The following is a 15,727-nucleotide window of genomic DNA, read 5'->3' as shown; positions in this document are numbered from 1 at the left end:
GCAATCAGAAAGCAATCACAATCTCGGAGTTAGAAAATATCTCAAATACCCCAAGGGTAAGATTAGTTCATGATAACCACATTCCTTGCAGTTGCCTTCCCCTCAATAAAAATAAAAATGTGGCCATTTAAAATAATGCAGAACAGTATGATTCAAATGGAATACAAGGTGGGGACTCTGACTATATAATCCTTGGTAATTGACAGTAATGTCCCTGGGAGAATATTCTAAACCATTATGCTAACCATACAAAGATATGTGTTAGAATTGCTTGACACAAACAAGAGTCCCTGAGTTATGTCTAATGTGACAAAAGTTTCCTTTCACTTCTAAAACTTAGGTGATTTGAAATGGTTTCAGAACCGTACTAATGCTAGAGATGAGTTTCCAGTCAATGCAAACAACATCTCTTTTAGAGTGGATTTAAATTGTTTAATCTTTCAAACAACTCTAAATGTTTTGTTTGCTTTGTTTTTCTTTTTTTTTTTTTTACAAATTTGGAAAAAGATTTAACTCAGCTGTTTACAAGGCCATATTGTCAGCAAACTGAGAAACAACAGAATGTTTCCTAAACCTAGCTCTTCGCTTCCTCTAATTTTTCTTTAAAGATTTATTTATTTTAGAGGGAGAGAGGGAAAGAGAGTGAGAGCACGTGTGGGAGCAGAAGGAGGGGCGTGGGGGAGGGAGAGGTACAAGCAGACTCCGTGCTGAGCGCGGAACCCCACAAAGGGTTCCATCCCACGACCCTGGGATAATGACCTGAGACAAAACCAAGAGTCAGAAGCCCAACCGAGTGACCCAAGAACCCCTAATTTTTAACATTGTATTAGTGCTCCTGAGGATGTTTGTGAATATCTACATGGAGTTTACAGTTCAGAAATGAGCTCCCAAAATTATGCCGCACTTCTGAGTTCTTACCTCTCCTCTTCCCACTCCCTCTTTTGAGTAAGGCTATCAGGGAAGGAAAGCTGAGATAAGTGAACCCTAGAAGATTTACAATTAAAACAAAGGTTCTGGAATTAAGATAGTGGGGATGGTTGCAAAACTTTGTGAATATACTAAAAATCCCTGAACTGCACACTTTCAAGGTGAATTTTATCTTATGGGAATTATATCTCAACTTAAAATAAAAAAGCAAAAGAGAATGTATTCATGAGAAAGGGGGAGGAAAAAAGCTATCTAATAAAACTAACTCTAAGTAAAATTATCAGTAAGTTGACAAATCGAGTATATATAATCAACTGTACCCTCACCCCTTTCTTAAACTCATGTTTTAAGGCAACTCCTGGTCCTCTCTGTAAGTGGTTCCCACCAGCTCCCAAGTAGGACATCCACAATCCAGGCCTCCTCTCTAATTGTCATCAACTATTACAACACAACATTTAGCTGTCATTGGCTGAAATCAATATGGTACCCATTGATAATGCTTTACTCAGTAGATGGAAGTTAACCAAATGAAGAGCATTCATATTCAGAGTACTAAACAACCTGAAGCACTACTTTTAAAGAAAAATTACTTCGACACATTTATCATCATAGTTCCTTGAAAAGATTTTGGAAGAGTGGCACGAACACTGAGAATTTCATGCTGGTCAAAGAGAGAGAATTTTAATGAAAGGACCTTTCAGGACCAGCTCATGATGCCTGCTGGGGTTCAGAGACCACCCTGTGCACAGTCCGGAGCCGCACTGTCCAACATGGCAGTCCTCACCAGTGCAGCTACTGAGTGTTGTTGATCCCAACTGGGATGTGCCAGAAGGGTTTTGAAGATTTAGTATAAAAAACAGAATGTCAAATATCTCATAAATAAGTTTTATATTGATTACACACTGAAATGATATAATTACTTCCACCTGTTTCTTTTTACTTTACTAATGTAGCTATTACACTTTTTTAAATTATATATCTCAATTAGACAGCACTGGTCTAGAGCTTCAATGAGACACCAAAGTCTGTAATCACCCTGCGTGGGCTACAATTTGATATCCTTTTTAAACTAATATCCTTTACATGTTGGTTTAAATCTATTTAGGAAAAAAAGGTTTAATTCCGCCTTAGAGATAGAGCAAGAAGATCCCTGGTGATGGCACTTAACTATTCTCTCTTATCCAAGCAATTCGGCTCTGCCCCCAAATTTGAATCCTTCGCTCAGCCAAACAAAAGCTCTGTAATTAACTAGACCCACTTTTCTTGAAAAGTGTGGACTATCCACCTGGAGAACCTAAGAGCATGTCCCTGGAATATCTTCTACCCAATTCCAATCATATACTGCAGAGGAATTCTAGTGACTGCAATTTTCTCTGTCTGGAACATTTTCAGTGGTTTCAATGTCTCTTACGGATTAGCACCCCAGGAGACTGGCCAGCCCTTAATCCTGTCTAGAACTGGCCTTGCTTTCAGTTTTCAAACACACAGGACTACCTCTAAAACCACACTTGACTGATTATGACTTGTACTCACAGCTCCGTGTTCAACCCAACCACTCTCTTTCTCAACCCTTACATATACATTCAACTAATAGTTACTGACCACCTACTACGTGCCAGTACCTTTGTACGCACATAGACACAGCGACGTGTACAAGCCGAGGCTTTCCTTTACAGGACTCTGTACCGTGAGAGGCAACACTGACTTAGCTATAGAAGTTATATGTGCTTTCTCTCAGTCTGGCCACTTAAATAAAAAAAAAAAATCTTTGTCTGTCTCCATCACATTACCCTCTGTTTTTCAGAGAGCACTGTGGCATTGCTGAGAAGGAAAAAAATGAGATTCATGAGATTAGGCTAGTACCCTATGATCAAACAAAAATGCCAGAAATACCCACAGGCATTGTTATTGTATAGGTATAATGGTTTGGATAAAGTAGTAAAGTGTTTTAGACTCAATATAAAGTGAAAACATCAATCTGTAAATCAAGTTACGGATGCCAAATGCCTCAAAATCAAAATGCTTTCCTTTTTAGCCAGCCCCTGCAGCCGAACCTACTGATGTAGGGATTTACTATGTTAAGCAAATGTCCTCTATTGATATGGTAGTTTTAAAGTCATCTTATCTTAAAATGACACAACCATATCTAACACATTCTTTTTTCCTCCACATCTGCTGGGAGGGAAGAGGGAGATGGAGCCTCAATACAAGGTAAAATGTGATTTGGTATCACTATACTTGGGCAAAGAAGAGTAAAATGAAGAAGCATTTTAACAAAATAACAAGCTAGATATGCTTCAAACAAGTGAATTTCATTTTGATTGTGCTTTCTATTGTCACTAGCAAGTTTGGAATATATAGTATATATTAACATTAAAAGTCAGGTATGCTTGTGTGGAATCTATTAACTTGAGAGAAAATTACTCAAATTGAAGAAATAGCTGCTTAAAATGGATTTAGAAATACATTTTACTGAACAAAGCAAGCTAGAAAATTAGGCTACTTTATCAGGATTAGAAAGTGCTATGAATTTTAAACACAAAGCTTTTAAAAACAATGCAGAGCATATTTGAGATTATCATACCTCAATGTCATCATAAATCTTTTTTTTTTTCCCCAACAATGGATGATAAGTATGTAGAGTTACTTTCTACAGTGACCTGTCTTTCATAAAAGAAGTTGTGTTAATTTTTCTGTGGGGAGTTTTATCTCAAGGCAATTGTTTCGCTGTACCTGGAGACTCCTATCATATGCTTCCCATTAGTGGATCTACAGATGGGCACACCTTGAAAAGGCTCAGAACAGAAATATTTGCCATGTGGAGCTCTGCAGTTGGCCACTGGGGTTACTGCAGTTAGCATCAACCACTTCCAAAGACAATGCCGCCTCTCTCCTACTGTTCACAAGCAGTTCTCACGTTCAAATTCTGTCTCTATTTTTCAACGAGGCATGCCTTCATTTTTAGCTTTCTTCCTCCTTTTCACTCCGCCACCACCAGAGGCCTTGATTCCTCCACAAGAGAGGTATGTGCTGGCAAAGTAGAAAGTGACAGAGGCCCGCAAAGCTCCTCTATGGGCGAGCGCCCATAATCACAAAGGGTCACCACACACTTCTGCCGAGTCATGTGCATCACTGGGATATCAGAATCCCTCACAAATGCCTGAGAACACATGAGGCGAGGAGAAAGGAAGGAAGAGGCAGTTTGTGAACTAGGCAGGAAGAACAGTCCTGACCTAGACTCTGCAAAAGTCATGGACTAATACAACAACATGCTTGCAAGCTGGATCCATTTTGCATATTCACTCGAACTCATCTAGGATCTCCCTGGATGACACACACTTTTTTTTTCTTTAAAGCACTGCCTTGCCAATGAATATATATGCCTGAATTTCCCTCACAGCAGAAAGGCTATGGGTTCTTTTCTGAAACTAAATAGAAATAGAAATAACATATAACCATACAGTAATGATGTATATTTCAGACAAAGAGCTTACACTACACACTTCATACGGAGGTTTTATCTGTCTCTCACAGAACTTCCTATTACAAAACTAATAGGTTTGATTAAAAGGTTATTCATTTCTAGGCGATTTCCCCCCACCAGAAAACAGAATATAAAGTTCCTTAACATGTGTAAGTTAGGTCTTTACCTACCCTTCCTTTTAAACCTACATTTAAAATTCCTGATACATATTTAATGTTTTTAATATTACCTATATAATTGCTTTGAGTGTGGCATTTATTTCCTCCCTCTAAAGCACATGTTATATCACAGATATAATTTCTCCCAGGTATTTCAGGGAGCCATTAAATGTCAAAATCCAAAGTGAACACACAGGTAACTCAAAAATGTAAAGCCTCAGTGAAGAAAAAAATTCAGCTGTTAAGTTTATGACCAAAAATAGGAAATGGGATTCACAATGATAACCTATAAGGTAAAATGGCATTTAAAAAACTGGGTGAGAGACAGTTCACAGTGTCAACTTAATGTTGGAGATCCATTTACTTGTGTTTCTGTCAAAAATATCATAAATTTACTCTTCAGAAAGAAGAGTTTCTGAGTTGACCTGGCCCACTTTTTTTTTTTTTTTTATCTTACACATGGAAACTAAAGAGCACATTTTTTAAGTATGAGGGGCTAAAAAGTGTTCTGATATGGAATGGACAGATAAGACAGGTTTGATCATGGCCTTTGTTCATCTTCAACCTTCAACTGCTTGAAGAATAAAACTTTAGGATTTCCAGGATCTGAATCTAATCTAGTATTGCATTGTTCTCTCCTGCTACTCACTTGCAAGTACCCCGGACTTTGTTCTCTCCTGCTACTCACTCACAAGTATCTCGGACTCCAGGAAACTCTGATGCTGATGATGACACAGCAGTAACAGTGGTAGTAGTGACGGAATAGGTCCCCCTTTCTGAGAACTCACCAGGTGCTTGGCTCCGGCTAAACACTTCATACATCTACCCTCATTTAATCTTTAGGATAACTTCAAAGGCAGGTGCTCTCGGGATCTCCATTTACAAATGAAAAAAACCAGGGGTTAGAGAGATTGAGGAATTCATCTAGGACCACAGTTTTTAAACATCATGAATGGAATTTAACACAGCTTTTTCTAAGTCCAGGATCTTAACCACTACACACCCCTGCCTCCTAACCCCGCCTAGTTACTGTTTGGCAGAAACACCCTCTACCCTATCAACTTTGTACTCTCTATTCTTTCCCTCCCTGTCAAAATCCTATCTGGCCGAGTTCAACTGTTCCCTTCAATAGGAAATGGCACCATCATTGCTTTCTTCTTGTTTTGAATGTAACATGATGACTGGAGCTTGGCAGCCATCTTTCAACCATGAGGGAAATGCCAAGAGAATAACAGGCATCAATCCTGGTACTGATGATGAGCCAACAGCAGTGACTGGTTACTACCTCCAGACTTCTTGTTATGTAAGAAAAATAATTCCTTATTTATTTAAGTCACTGTTGTCAAGTTCCAGGCAATTTGCAGCCATATGCAAACCTAACTGATGCAATCTCTGGATTATTCATTTTCGCTCTGCTGACCTAGAAATCCAATGGTATACTACATCTGTTAATTTCCCGGGGCATTACTCTCTGCAACCATGACACAAAGTATTATCCAACCCCCCCCACACACACACACATGCTCTGCTTGCCCAGCTGAGACCCTACAATACCACCAGCTATGCTTATCCAGGCCTCTAACTCCCCACTCTGTCTACGTTGGTTAATCAGACAGGAGTCAGAGTCCAGCTGAATAAAATGTGGAAGGAAAAGTAGCAAGTGAAAGGAGATTCAAGAAAGCTATTAGGAATTATTAGGAAAAGCTAAAAGTGAAAAGCCACAGAACAGCAGAGATTTCTGCTAGAGAAGCAACCATTTGAGAGACTAGTCAACGAAGCCTCTATATACCAACTGTGTGAACAAGTTATGGAAGAAACTAAGAGAAAGGAACAGTCTTATCAATGAACAGAGAATATAAAGAGCTCTAGCAATAGTAGAAAATGCAGAAAGAAACTAAGGTACAAGTCTTTTTTTTTTTCTTTTAAAGAGAATTGGAGAAGATACGGGGCCTGAATAAGTTGAGAAATTTCTACGTATGTCTGCCCCTCACTCCTCAGCCCAGTGAAGACAACTCTTTGAGGGCCGTGACTACCTCATTTGTCATCATGATATTGGCCATGCGCAGCTAGCACAGTGGTCATAGTATAAACTTAATAATGACACAATCCACATGAATTCCGTATTAGTCAAGCTTTAGTGAAACATAACGACCACACTGAGCACAAATGAACTCTTCAATGATTCCACAGCTGCCTACTTGTATAAACAAATGGTTTTTATTTAATTAATTTTCTTTAATCAACACTTAACACAGCACTTACCATGTGCTGGACACTGCCCTAAGAGCTTTAAAAATAACCTGACAAATCATTACAAATAAAGCAGTTATCAGACGCTTCTGACTCCAAATGAAGCCAACTTGCTGAGAAATTCTGGGAGTAACAGAGGGGGAAGACATATTTTGAAGGCTAACGTGATCAAGAAGAAATCTTGAGATATTCTTGATGGCAACACAGGATGATGCTTCCTGACTCGGGGATCTTTCCTCAACCTAGTCTGTCCCAACACAAGTATTTGTGGATGACTGCTGTGTGCTCAGCAATGACTAAGAAGCTTCCCTGACTGGAAGTGGCTCTTTGGAGAGCTAAGTGGCCTGTACAGAGTGCTGGAGTGGGGAGGGACCCAGCTGGAAAGTACAACTGGGTGTAACGACAGATTGGAGTCCACAAGATATGACATGACGGAGTGAGGGGCTGAGGTTTCTCCTCAGCCAACGGAACCAGAGGAACAGTAGATGGAGAAAGAACAATTTAGTTCCAGGACATTCTAAATTAGGGTTCCTCACTGGGCGCCTGGGTGGCTCAGTTGGTTGAGCGGCTGCCTTCAGCTCAGGTCATGATCCTGGAGTCCTGGGATCGAGTCCCACATCGGGCTCCCTGCTCGGCAGGGAGTCTGCTTCTCCCTCTGACCTTCCCCCCTCTCATGTGCTCTCTCTCTCATTCTCTCTAATAAATAAATAAATAAATAAACCTTTAAAAAAAAAATTAGGGTTCCTCACTAACTGGTACAGTTTGGGTTTCAATTATCTGATTTTAGTCCTCGTTTCCATCAGCTTAACAGAGCAAATTTATATTAAATTTCTTCCGCTCTCCTTTTCTAAGTTATTTAGAACATGAACATAATACCTTGATTGGCAAGGCTGCTTTCAGCCTAGAGAGAAAATTTCCTCTTTTCTTGGAAGAGTTTCTGATTTGGGTTGGACAACTGTCCTGACTTGACTGGTGGGGAGGGAGGACAGGGTGAGGAAGGGTTTGTAACCTATGGTTTCAGCTCAATGGATTTTCTTTAATCAAATATTTTCAAGAAGTCCACACCTAGTTCTTGTCACCTATCAACTAGTTTTGCACAAGTAATGTCACAGTTACTGAATGTACTACTTCTTTCACAGAGATTTAAATTTTAAAAGGCTTAAACTAAAGAATGAGAATCTAACAGTGGAATTTCAGACATGAGCCACAGGAAGGGGAAGGGGGCAATGTTACCAGAGATCGCAAGGGAGGTTTTCTCCAACTGGCCCCTTACAATGAATGGTATGCTTATGCTTCTACAGCTGTGTGTTAACTGTAATCTTGTCTGCTTAAAAAGTTACATTTCCAAAGACCGCAATCCTCTGTCTACAGGACCTGACAGAACCTAATGAGTATTCTTTTACTCTATTCTTTGGTTCAATATTAATAATGGTAATGAGAAAAACTCTGCCATACTTTGAAATGTTTGATATGATGGGCTTAAACAAAAATACACAATTTTCCTTTTTGTAAGCTTTCGGGGTCTTTTCTAAATACACATGCACTAGGAGTATCTTACTGGAGTATATATTACACAGTATCCCCAAAGCTGTATGACCATGAGACCCGTTTGTCGGAGAAGTTTTCACTGAAATGCTGTGTAACAGAACACAATTTAGAAATCATTATTTTAGCTGAAAAACTGCCCCCCAATACACAACCTTTCTTTGTTCATTTCTGGGAGACAAGCTGGCCTTTACAACCTTTCAGTTCTGACTCTACTTTTCCAGTATTCCAAATCATCCAAGGCCATGTGTTGTCGAGTTCATTATATTGCCTAGCTAATGAAAATCTGTCTTTTGTTTGTTTTTAAAGATTTTATTTATTTATTTGTCAGAGAGAGAGAGAGAGAGAGAGCACAAGCAGAGGGAGCAGCAGGCAGAGGGAGAAGCAGGCTTCCCGCCGAGCTGGGAGCCCAATGCGGGACTCGATCCCAGCACCCTGGGATCATGACCTGAGCCGAAGGCAGATGCTTAACTGACTGAGCCACCCAGGCGCCCCTGAAAATGTGTTTTGAAGTAGACTGCATGAAAAGAAAGAAAACAATCTTTCAAACTTCTAAAACTCTTTTTTTAGCAAAATTTTATTTGAGCTTTACAGGACATGAAACCAAATCATCATTGCTGTTTCTTCTTTATCTAGTTATTCACAGACTAATTCTTAAAATTGGTTCACAAATCTCCTTAAATTTTCAAAAGGTTTCTAACCCCTTGCACTAAGACACACACATACACAGATGATCTTTATAAGTCAGTGGTTCCTAACCTTGATTTTGAAAACTCCCAAGGTATCCAACTTAATTTATAGTAGGATTTTCTTTAATTCTTAAAAAAACTTTTTTCATAAACATAATCCATGTTAATTTTGGGGGAAAAAAAAAAAAGAAGAATGCAACAAAGAACCAAAGTCCCACTAAGTCATTTGTTGCCATTGTACAAAGAATACATTTGCAAACGCCCTCTTGTCTTTAAGAAGACAGCATACAATTTTATAAGTTACAGTGATTACTAATAAAAATTTAGGAAGATGGCCAGTTCTCTTATGTCAGAAAATAATGCCCCCCCTTTTCCTCATTAGCTTCATTTTTTTTTTCAATTCATCAACAAAAATTGAGAATTGTTGCATTTAAAAGTTATCTTTTACTAAAGACCAGGGGGCATGAGACTTCTAGATTCATACATTAAAGAAACAAGATTTGGTGGGGTAACAGGGTTGTCAGGGAGCGGTTAAAGCTTTTTTAGTTTAGTTTTGCCTCATGTAAGGTCTCTGGAGGAAATTATGTGTGTTTTTAATTTTTTTCTCTGTATTTGTATTTTGCATAGTTGGTTTTAGGTTCAGATTTAAATGATCTGCATATTTTAAACTGTTAGTTGACTACACTGATAAACCAGTTATGTTTTTCTACCTTTAATTATTAAATTGAAAGGTTTAATACATAATTCTCCAATCTAGAAATGGATTACATTCCAATAGTTTGTAAATTCATGGCTGCCTGGAAATCAAACTGTACTTCTCCATATAAACAATATTTCCTCTGATAGTAAGTCCCAGGTCAGCCCCCAAAAGCGTTTTACCTTTACTGAACCTGAGTTCTATTAACCCCTCATAAGCATTCTGCATAGCAACTCCCCTAAGAAAAGAGGGGAAGGCCTGGGTACATCTGACTGTCCATCTCTATAATCCAACACCCCTATCACCTGCCAGGCTGGGGATGAGTCACACTGAGCTTTAAATTACCAACAGGGTTTGCATTTGGACAAGGAATCTCAAGATGACAAGGCAGAGAAGGGCTGGGTATCCAGGTCTGTGGGGCGAGTGGGTGGTGAGGGCAGCTCTGAGGAGTAGGGACATTCCCGAGTTCTCTGCCAATGTTCTTCCTAGTCCCTGGTCATGAAGAAGAGCCACATTTAAGTCAAGGTTATTAACATTGGGTCCTACCTGGTATTTCCTTCTACATCTGTAATTTCTCTAGCAAGTAGTTTATAGAGTTTATAATCTTGCTGTTTAAAGTGCTTGATAACCATCCTAACTTTATTTAACTGGACCTATTTGGGGCACTAAGGAAAGGGATGTTTGGTCTGAAAAGTCCACATTGAGATCTCCTTTCTAAGCTCCCAGAACACCCACACTCTCAACAACTTTGCAGCCAAATGCCTCCCCGCCCCGCCCCCCGACCCCTGTGTCCCAGCCATGACCAACTCTGGGGACTAGGAGGCAGGGTGGTCAGTCTTATGTTCTCTCGTTACCTTGCCCTCTTAGGAAATTCTTCCTCTAATACTACTGCATTCCTAGTTGCATTCCCCTCTTTGACTACCATCCAATAGACATAAACTCAGGCAGAGCCTCCAGTGATTGCATCCATGTCTAGATTACTTAAACACCGCACACCTTAAGAGCAGCAAATACAGCATCGCACAAGACCATAAGATTATGGCTTCACAAGCGCCTGTTGCCCTCTTTGTTTCTGAGCATGAATCTTGTTCCTGTCTCTATGGGAGGCACTCTTTTCTCTGAGCCAACTGTCTTGAATTAAAACGCTGAACTTTTCCAGTCTAGCCCTGAAGGAACAACCAAAGAAAACAGTTAGTGGAAAGGGATGGGTGTAACTGAAAATTATATTGTTATAAGGGGTACCTAATCACTTCATGGGAGTCTGGTTAAAAAGCCAGGCAGGAAGAAATCCAGTATCAGCCATGCCTGGGTGTGTGCTTATGGACAGGAGCTGAAAATGAGAAATGTACTTCAAAAATAATTCCAGTAGAAGAATATACTTAATAACCACTCAATTTAGAGAATACCATCTATAATGAAAATGTCTTAGCTGTTTTAAGGATTTTTTGTTTAATATTTTTGAAAGGCCTTATAATAATGAATACTATAAAATAAGAACACCAAGAAAGGCAGAGGAAAATCTGCTTTTTAATTGCCTAAATTATCTAATCTATAATCCTAGGCAGAAACCTCAACATCTGTGAATACAACTATAGGTAACACTATAAACTCTGAGGTAATTTATATGCTTTTGCTTTTTATTAAAAAATAAACAGGACTATTTTAATTATTCACTAGAATGTTAATATCAAACCAGTGTGATAGCAGCTAACATTCTACAAACAGCCTTTTGCAGGCTTTGTGTGACACGGATGATCTAAATTCTTTCCAATTTCATTGACTATTCAGTGCCTCTTCTGTTGTCCCTGCCCAATTTAGCAGCTTTGTAGCACAAGAAACTTCCTTTCGATGCCCCAGTTGATGATAAATTTTTTACAAAAAGCATACTATAACACTCATTCTTGGGCCACTAGCAAAGCAAAGCATCACCCCGATAATTCAAGTAAAAGCATGAATTTCCTTTTCCTCCTCTCCGTTTTGCTTTATACGCCTTGTCTTGTTCATGTGTTCTCAGTAGAAATTAGGCTCTCTCTTTTTCACTGCCACAGCCTTAATCAGATTTCCTTAAAAACACTAAATATTTTTTTCCTTGTTACAAGAAAAGTAGAGGAAAAGGGGTAAGACTCTGATGCATTCTGCAGTAAGCCAGCAAAGGAATGAACAGGCGGAGGTCTTAGCAGAGGGCAGCAGAGACTCGGGTTCCGGGGCTGGGAAGAAGCCTCATTTGTCCTGAACTCCCTACCCTGTGGAAATGGGTGACCGCAGTGAGGGTGTGGACAAATGGCACCCTTATGAGCTGTTTTGTCCTGCCCCCCGCCCCCCCACCCCGGCTCAGCCTAGAATCATTCACCAAATACTATTCATGCTACCCCCTGAACGGCTCCCTCAGCTGTGGACTCCTCTTCATCCCCTCTGCACTCCCTTAATTCAGCCCCACGTCATGGTCAACTAGCCTGTAATAACAGCTTCCCAACAGCTTCCCTGTTTGGCAGCCTAAACACACTGCCCAAAGGCCATGTTCCTAAAATGAAAATCTGGGCACTGCTACAAAGTATGTGGAGTAAGGGTGTCTTATGATCTTTATCCCTGGGGGGGCCTAACACAGAACAGACTTCAATAAACCCTAGTGAATGAAGAGCTGGATGCATGAATTTCTCAGGCTAGAAACTCTCAAGGCTTAAAAACTTTCCCTACCTACAAACAGGAAACCCAAATTCTTTGGCAGGGCCTTAAGCCCCCAGCAACTTAGCAACTTCCTCCTCCGCCTCTCCTGCCATTTCTCCATTGACCCTCCACCCCAACCATACCTTCCTCTACATCTATCTGCACTTAAGGACACCTACACAAATGCCACTTGCTTTGCGAACCCTTCTATGCCTCTCCAGAGGGTAGCCCTGCTCGTGCAGCACTTGGCAGAAATGTCCCTGTGGCTCCTAACAGGTTGCCAATGAGGCAATCGTAAACCTCACCTTTCACGTCCTCATCGGACGAAGAGATACTGTCAGTGTTTTAAAGGGAAGGGGTTCTCATTTTTCTCTCCCCTTTCTCTCTTCTTATGCTTTTCCCATGTGCAGAATAGCGTCTGATAAACATCAGATGCTCACTAAATACTTGCCTATAGCATAAGCCTATTCAACAGAAAGGAATGTCTCCAGGCATCAAGATGGCAGAACACCTTAGCCCTTCTCTTCTTGACTAGCCTCCTTCCCTCTCCCCTGGCTCCTCAGTCCTCACTACAGACTCAACACTACCCCCCTCAGCCCCTTTTTTCCTTCCTGGCACAGCCTGGATCTAGGGGAGACCCCATTCAAACCCCATGCCTAATATGTTAAAGGTGGAAGGAGGAGAAACCAAGATACTTCTATCAAGGAGATGAAAGGATTAAAAATCCTTAATCCTTGGGGCGCCTGGGTGGCTCAGTTGGTTGAGCGACTGCCTTCAGCTCAGGTCATGATCCTGGAGTCCCTGGATCGAGTCCCGCATCGGGCTCCCTGCTCAGCGGGGAGTCTGCTTCTCCCTCTGACCCTCCCCCCTCTCATGTGCTCTCTCTCTCTCTCTCTCAAATAAATAAATAAAATCTTAAAAAAAAAAAAAACCTTTAAAAAAATAAATAAAAATCCTTAATCCTTAAGTTCTTGGAGACTTAATTAAAAATATAAATTCATGTCCTTCCAAAACCACTGTTTCGTGTGTTGGTGAGGACCTACAGCTGTACATCTGACCATTTACAATGTTATTGCTATGGGAGTGCAAGCTTAGAGTTCCAAACAAGCAATCTGGAAAGGAGCCAACCACCAGGACAATCGATTTGTCAACTATGAGCTGTCTAGGCTCACGGAATTCCACCACCCCCCTGGCCCCCGCATTTGAAATTCTTTCTCTCAATAATTTCGAAACTACCAGGGTGAGTGGGAAGAACTCTTATCTTAACATCAGGAAACCTAGATTCCAGATAGAGGTTCTCATTCCTGCCTAGACAGTAGGAACACTCAAGAAAGTTTTTAAAAGTACTAATTCTCTTGGCTCGATTTAATACCAATTAAAATTAGGATCTGTGGTGGTAGGATCTTTTAAATAGCTTATTTAAAAAGCTCTTCAGGAGGGGCGCCTGGGTGGCTCAGTTGGTTAAGCGACTGCCTTTGGCTCAGGTCATGATCCTGGAGTCCCGGGATCGAGTCCCACATCGGGCTCCCTGCTCAGCGGGGGGTCTGCTTCTCCCTCTGACCCTCTTCCCTCTCGTGCTCTCTGTCTCTCATTCTCTCTCTCAAATATATAAATAAAATCTTAAAAAAATAAAAAAATAAAAAAAAAATAAAAACTTATAAAAAAAAAAAAAAAAAAAAAAAAAAAAGCTCTTCAGGAAATCCTAACATGCAGCCTGGGTTGAGAACCTCCTTCTAGATTGTTTTGGCTTTAGAATATTTGTCCCTGGGTAAGTTCCTTGTGAATCTGACCTTTCTGGATCTTGGTTTTCTCACCTATAAAATGAAAGCTTTGAAGTTAATGAGGCTTCTTTATACCTTATAATCCTTTCCAGTTTTCAAAGCATTTGCAACTTTTACAAGATAACTTTTAAATGTTTAGTGGCTCTGTTTCTCTCGTCTCCTCTGACAATGTACAAATCAAGGAAAAACAGAGATGAATTTGTAAAGACCTTTTCGTGACTTAGACAAAAGGAGTTGCAAGCAAAAGTCCAATTTCACAAGTGTGTTTCCCACCTACTTAACTAGTTCCTGGGAGGACACAAGTTACCTACACAATCACTGAATGTTATGGATTGTTTCGATCCATTTTGTTAAAATTTTTAAAATGGAAAAGAAGAGAGAAAAGTTCCGTACTATGATATTTCCCTGCCTCAGATACATAGCTTCATCATTCTAACAATGACTTTTTTGTATATGCTTCCGTTAAAGTCATGACTGCAGAATAAGCTGATGATTTCCAGAACGCCCCCTCACTCCTTAAGTCTTTTTACTGAATAGCTTGCTAAGCAATTTAACACACAGGGTCCCTAATTTCTTTATACTAGTAAATGGCGATATAACCTTTGTCTTGCTTCAACCAATTTTTCTCTCAGCTAGCACATCTTCCTAAGTTTAAAAAATATATATATTTTTTCATTTATTTGGCTTATAAAGTAAACCTAGAAACGTGCAAATACTTGTTAAAAAGCAAATAAAGAAATATTCACCCATGCAGAAGAAAACAGAACACAGGAGAATCGCTTGCTCCATTTTATAATATTATGGTACATTGTGTAGTCTTGTGTCAGTATTTATTATCAGTCATTTAGTTTATGATAGAGAATAACTTTTGATTACTGATGCTTGTAGTATTACTCACTCTGTCTTGGACTGTTTGAAGATCTGTATTTTTATTACAAAGTCCAATAAAAATAAAGTGAAAAACCCATAGGTCCCAAAACTGATTCCTGGCTTGTGCTGTATGTCACTCCTTTCCAATCTAAAAAGTATTTCCTTCTACTGTTAGTCTCTGTCTCTTGCTCATAAGCAAATTTATCTCCTAATGCCTCATTCTTTATTTTAGCCATTAATCTCCCACTGAGAACCTTACCAAATGCTTTTTACAGATAAAAATATTTAATATCTACTAGATTTCCCCTATCCACAAAACCATCCAACATTGCTTTGAGGGAAAAATCAATCTTTTGTACCTGAATTTAAGTTTGCTGGTTTGACTCAAAGTATTTTTTTCTAACTTCTTCAAGTATTTACAGGAAATAAGAGAATCACAGCACAAGAACCCTATTTCTCTTTGTTATGGGTTGAATCTTGCCCCCCAAAAAGGTATGTTGAAATTCTAATCCCTGGTACTTTACAAGGTCTTGCTGAGTAAGGTGGGGCCATTAAGTGACTGGTGTCCTTATAAAAAAGGAAGACACAGACAAAAATACACAGGGCCATGTGTTGATGGAGACACAGAATGGAGTGTTGCATCTACAAGCTAAGGAATGCCA

The 15,727-nt window shown here is 39.8% G+C and overlaps 1 protein-coding gene and 1 long non-coding RNA gene across 2 annotated transcripts in view; both read right to left on the bottom strand.

The window, feature by feature from the left end:
• DERA (deoxyribose-phosphate aldolase) overlaps nt 1-15,727 on the bottom strand; it is a 120,311-nt gene that overhangs the window by 18,893 nt on the left and 85,691 nt on the right. The window lies entirely within an intron of this gene.
• LOC144382118 (uncharacterized) lies at nt 8,907-10,904 on the bottom strand. Its single transcript, XR_013448533.1, has 2 exons — nt 10,747-10,904; nt 8,907-10,242 (listed from the first exon to the last, which is right to left on the bottom strand). It is a non-coding gene; the product is annotated as an uncharacterized LOC144382118 (long non-coding RNA).

Source organism: Halichoerus grypus, chromosome 6 (genome assembly GCF_964656455.1).
Source record: "Halichoerus grypus chromosome 6, mHalGry1.hap1.1, whole genome shotgun sequence".
NCBI lineage: Eukaryota > Metazoa > Chordata > Mammalia > Carnivora > Phocidae > Halichoerus > Halichoerus grypus.
Note: the sequence above shows the minus strand (reverse complement) of the source record. Positions and strands in the feature narration are given on the sequence as shown.